Raw genomic sequence first — 6,000 nt, 5'->3', positions numbered from 1 at the left:
TTTGAGTTATGGTGTTGAAGGAGAATATTGAAAGTGCCATGGGCTGCCCATAGAACCAACAGATCTGTGTTGGAAGAAGTGCAGCCAGAGTGCTCCTTGGAGGCCAGGATGGACAAACTTTGTCTCTCATACTTTGGACATGTCGGGAGGGACGGGTTGCTGGAGAAGGATATCATGTTTGGTAAGGGGCAGGGTCAGAGAAAAAGAGGAAGACCCCTGTGAGATGGACTGGCAAAGTGGCAGCATCAATGGGCTCAAGCGTGGCAACAATTGTGAGGTTGGCCCAGGGCTGGGCAGTGTTTCGTGCTGTTTTACATAGGGTTGCTACGAGTCGGTACTGACTAAATGGCACCTAACAACAACAACAACTGGTCAGAATCCACTCAGTAACAATTAATAGCAGCAGCAGCAGCAGCAGCAACAGAAATCTTTTATGTAGGGTAAATTGCATATTAAAATGAAAGCTCTGTTCCTGTATAAGTTTCTCAAATATTATTAGAGATGACACTGAGAGAAGCAGGAAATGGAAAGTACAGGGTACCAGACCCATCTCTTCTTGGCTTATTTGACTATAGTTATTAATGGGGATACTTTATTCAAAAAGAAAACAAACAATAGGACAAAAGTTAACTAGGACTTTAAAAAAAGTTGATGTGGAGTCAGTTTTGACTTTTGCATCAGAGTAAACCTGTGCTATACACGGTTTTCAATGGCTGATTTTTAGTACATCAGCAAGTCTTTCTTCTGAATTGTCTATGGGTGGACTCACACCTTCAATATTTCGGTTAACAGCTTTAAAAAGTTTCTGGAAAAATTCTATTATATTTTAATTTTAGTTTTTCATGAACTTTCTGAAGCCCCTTCATGCATTAACTACACCACTCAGAGATTCCCTAGACAAAACTGTATGACCTCAGACAAATTGGGCCATCATGGCATCAAAATAATTGCTGAAATGCTAGCCATCAGGTTTAATTTAAAATCATGAAGGTGGGAATATATTGGTGAAGGGAAATAGAAATAAAAATATCTTTCTCAGAAATTTTCTTATTCCATACTCACTCCCACCCCGACAAACTAATGCTCACTTTTCATCCACTTACAAGACAACTATCTACTCACTCTTCTGTTTAATTTCTTTTACTGCATTATTTTCTCAGGTATATCATAACTGGAACTTGAGCTCCTAAGTTCATTCTTCTTTGTGTTATGTCTTCCTTTAGCTCTCTTAGTCTGTAGTAAAATATTCTCCTAAAGAAGGAATATTTTAAAGTTATTAATCTTTCAGTTGTACAGTATATATAAACTATTCATGTTATCAAATATCAGTGACTATGAAGACTGCCTTTGGCAAAATGCATAAAACTTGTAACAGTATTGCTGTGTGTAGTCTAACATAGATCTTAGTGTTGATATTATTGTTAAGTGCCATCAAGTTGGTACTGACACACAATGACTCTGTATATGGTGTCCAAGGAGCAGCTCATGAGTTTGAAATGCTGACCTTGTTTTTCACATAACCCTATAGTCCAGTACATTATGCTGCAGTACCACATGAAGACTTGGTTCTTACTAGAGATTCAGTATATCCTGCAGTTATCGATTTACAACTCAATGGTCTTATAGATGATGACAAAGTATCTATGAATTCACATTATTACTATGATATCCTAGACAAGTCTTTTCTTTCTTTTTTACCAGTCCTGGGTATTTGCTATTTCACATAAATATGAACATCAAGAATAAATACCAAGTTTCAAGTGTGACTCCAGCCACATCTCAGAAAATGTGACCTCATCTATCTTTTGACTCTTTTCCACTGGGGACAAGCTTGACTGATACTATGTTATTCCATGTGTTCATCCAAAAAGAATAAAGAGAATTAATTATAACAGCCTTTATACTTAAATTGTAGGCTTAGTTTTGATCAGAATAATTTGGTTGCATGCCCATTCTTGAACCAACCATTGTGGGTGGAAAATCGTATTATGCTGATTTATTTAGATTTGAGTTATTTTTCCACCTTGAATCACATTGACTGTTTAGGGTGGGATGAGTAACAAAATGGCAATCATTTCCTCAAAAGAATAAGGAAGTTAATATTGGGTAGCAAGAAATTAATAACTACAAAAATAAAGAAAACAAAAATTAAACTGATAATTGCTAGCTATACAGAATTGTATTTTAATAGGCAGCTAACATTAAGGTCAGCAGTTAGAAACTACAGGCCGTTCTATAGGAGAAAGATGAGGCTTTCTGCTCTCGTAAAGATTTACAGCCTCAGAAATCCTGTGTAGGGTTACTATTAGTCAGAAACAATTCCATGGTACATAACCACCACCACAACTATCAATGTTGTTGATGTTAGGTGCCATCGAGTCAGTACTCATTCATAGCGACCTTATGCACAACAGAATGAAACTGCTCGATTCTGGGCCTACCTCACCATTGTTGCCACGCTTGAGTCCATCGATGCTGCTACTCGGCCAATCCATCTTGCTGGGGGTCTTCCTCTTTTTCTCTGACCCTCCACCTTACCAAATATGATATCCTATTCCAGCGACTCATCCCTCCTGACAATATGTCCAAAGTATGAGAGATGAAGTTCGGCTATCTTGGCTTCTAAGGAGCACTCTGGCTGCACTTCTTCCAAAATGTATCTATTGGTTCTTTCGGCAGCCCATGGCACTTTCAATATTCTCCTCTAACACCACAACTCAAATGCATCAATTCTTCTATGATCTTCCATATTTTCTGTCCAGCTTTCACATGCATATGAGGTTTTGAAAATAAAATGGCTTAGGTCAGGCACACATCTTTGCTTAGGTCAAGCTGACATCTTTGCTTTCAACACTTTAAAAAGGTCTTGTGCAGCAAATTTTCCTAATGCAATTCGTCATTTGATTTCTTGATGGTTGTTAGTTGATCCAAGAAGAATGAAGTCCTTGACAACTTCAATCATTTCTCTGTTGATAAGAATGTTGTTTATTGGTCCAGTGGTGAGGATTTTTGTTTTCATTACATTGAGATGTATCCATACCAAAGACTGTGCTCTTTGATCTTCATCAGTAAATGTTTTAAGTCCTCTTCACTTTCAGCAAACAAAGTTGTATCATTTGCATATCGCAGTTTGTTAATGAGTCTTCCTCCAATCCTGATGCCACGTTTTTCTCATAGAACCCAGCTTCTCGTATTATGTGCTCAGCGTACATGTTGAATAAGTATGGTGATAGAATACAACCCTGTCACACACCTACTTAATTTTAAGCCATTCGGTGTTCCCATGTTCTGTTCGAACAACTGCTCTTGGTCCATGTACAGATTCCTCATGAGCGCAATTAAGTGTTCTGGAATACTCATATTTCACAATGTTGTCCATAGCTTGTCATGGTACACACAATCAAAAGCATTTGTGTTGTCAACAAAGCACAGGTAAATATCTTTCTGATATTCTCTGCTTTCAGCAAAGATCCATCGGACATCAGCAATGATATCCCTCATTCCACAGCCTCTTCTGAATCCAGCTTGAACCTCTGGAAGTTCTCTGTCAATATATAATTGTGACCATTTCTGTAGTAACTTTAGCAAAACTTTATTCACATAGGATATCAAAGAGATTGTCGTATGATTTCTGCATTCTGTTGGATCACCTCTCTTTGTAATGGGCACAAATACGGTCAGATAGTTGCCTTCCAAATTTCTTGGCATAGATGAGTCAGTGCCTTCTGTGCTCCCTCACTTTGTTGAAGGATTTCAATTTTTATTGCATCATTTCCTGGTGCCTTGTTCTTTGCCAATTCCTTCAAAGCACCTGGACTTCCTCCTTCAGTATCATTGGCTCTTGATCATATGCTCCCTCTTGAAATGGTTGAACATCAACCATTTCCTTTTGGTACAGTGACTCTGTGTATTCCTTCCATTGTCTTTTGATATTTTCTACATCATTCAATAATTTGCCTAGAGAATCTTTCAATAATGAAAGTCGAGGCTTGAATTTTTCTTCAGTTCCCCCAGCTTGAGAAATGGTGAGCGTGTTCTTCCTTTTTGGTTTTCTGATTCCAGATCTTTGCAGATTTTGTTGTAGTATTTGCCTTTATATTTTCAAGCTGATCTTTGAAATTTTCTGTTCAGCTCTTTGACCTCCTCATTTTTTCTATTTGCTGTAGCATCTCTACACTGTAGAGCAAGATGCAGTGTCTCTTTTGACATCCATTTTGACCTTTTCCCTCTTTCTTGTCTTCTCAATGACTTTTTGCTTTCTTCATGTATGATGTTCTTGATGTCATCCCACAACTCATCTGGTCTTCTGTATTTAGTGTTTAATCAAGTCTGTTCTTCAGATGATCTCTAAATTCAGGTGGGATATATTCAAGGTCATATTTTGGTTCTCGTGGACTACCAATACTGAGATAAAAATGAGCTGAAAGATGTGCATGGGAAGTTATGTTGTAGAGTTGAGTCAGTTCTAATTTATAGTAACCCTGTATAAGGTTACAAAGGAAGAAGCTGTGGGTTTGAACTGCTAACCTTGTGGTCACCTGTGCAGTGCTCATCCTATAGAGCCATGCCAGGAGTTCATGTTAAGTATTAGGGCGATATTATTTTGGTGGACAATAATAAGTTTCTGTGTATGACTGCTAACACATTATCTTTCATCAGCTTAAAAAGTGCCACACCAGGATTCCAAGTTTATTTAGTCAAGTACATAGGAGTGAACAGTGTTTCTTTGCTATTCATAATGTTTTCGGTGACTAAATATTCAGAAGTAGTTTGTCACTTTTTCTTCCTTGTCTGTCTTTGTCTGGAAGCTCATCTCAAACCTGTCCACGTTGGGTGACCCTGTTGGTATTTAAAATACTAGTGGCATAGCTTTCAGATGTATTGCATTAGGCAAATCTGCTGCACAAGACCTTTTTAAAGTGTTGAAGAGCAAAGATGTCAGTTTGAGGACTAAGGTGTGCCTTACCAAAGCCATGGTATTTTCAATAACCCCATATGCATGGGAAAGCTGGACAGTGAATAAGGAAGACCATAGAAGAATTGATGCTTTTGAGTTATGGTATTGGAGAAGAGTATTGAAGGTGCCATGGGCTGCCAAAAGAACCAATAGTTCTGTTTTGGAAAAAGTGCAGCCAGAGTGCTCCTTGGAGGCCAAGATGCCCAAACTTCGTATCTCATACTTTGGACACATTGTCAGGAGGGACCAGTCACTGGAGAAGGATATCATGTTTGGTAAGGTGGAGGGTCAGAGAAAAAGAGGAAGACCCCCAAAGAGATGGATTGGCCAAGTGGCAGCTTTGATGGACACAAGCATGGCAACAGTAGTGAGGTTGGCCCAGGATCGGGCGGTGTTTTGTTCTGCTTTGCATAAGGTCACTGTTGTTGTTGTTGTTGAGTGCCATCGAGTCGGGTCCAACCCATAGCGACCCTGTACAGGGTTTCCGAGGGTGTAAATCTTTACGGGAGTAGAAAGCCTCATCTTTCTCCCGCGGAGCGGCTGGTAGTTTCAAACCGCTGACCTTAAGGTTCGCAGTCCGATTCGTAACCACTACGCTACCAGAGCTCCTTATGGGTTGTTAATGACTTGATGGCACCTAACAACAACAACAACAACAATAGGAGTGAAAGTATGACCTTGGACTTGTTGTTGTTGTTAAGTGACATCAAGTTGATTCTGACCCACAGAAATCCTGGATAATTATTTGGAAAACATGACCTTAATTATAAAAAATGATGCTGGGCATCACCTGGTGGAATTTTGCAAGACCAATGGCGTATTCAAACTTAAACAGCATGAAATGTGACTGTTGTTTTTGTTAAGTGCTGTTACATCAGTTGCATAGAGCCCCTGTATAGGGTTTCTGAGGAGCAATGGTTGGCTTTGAACCAGTGATCTTGTGGTTAGAAATCAGTGACAACCTACAGATTTATACCTGTTCTGCAAAAGGTTGATTTTACACAAGTTTCTCACCAGATGGTAAGCAAAGAAATCAATTGACC

This window comes from Chrysochloris asiatica, unplaced genomic scaffold, assembly GCF_000296735.1.
Source record: "Chrysochloris asiatica unplaced genomic scaffold, ChrAsi1.0 scaffold00011, whole genome shotgun sequence".
Lineage (NCBI taxonomy): Eukaryota > Metazoa > Chordata > Mammalia > Afrosoricida > Chrysochloridae > Chrysochloris > Chrysochloris asiatica.
The sequence above is the reverse complement of the archived record's forward strand: the minus strand, read 5'-3'. Positions refer to the sequence as shown.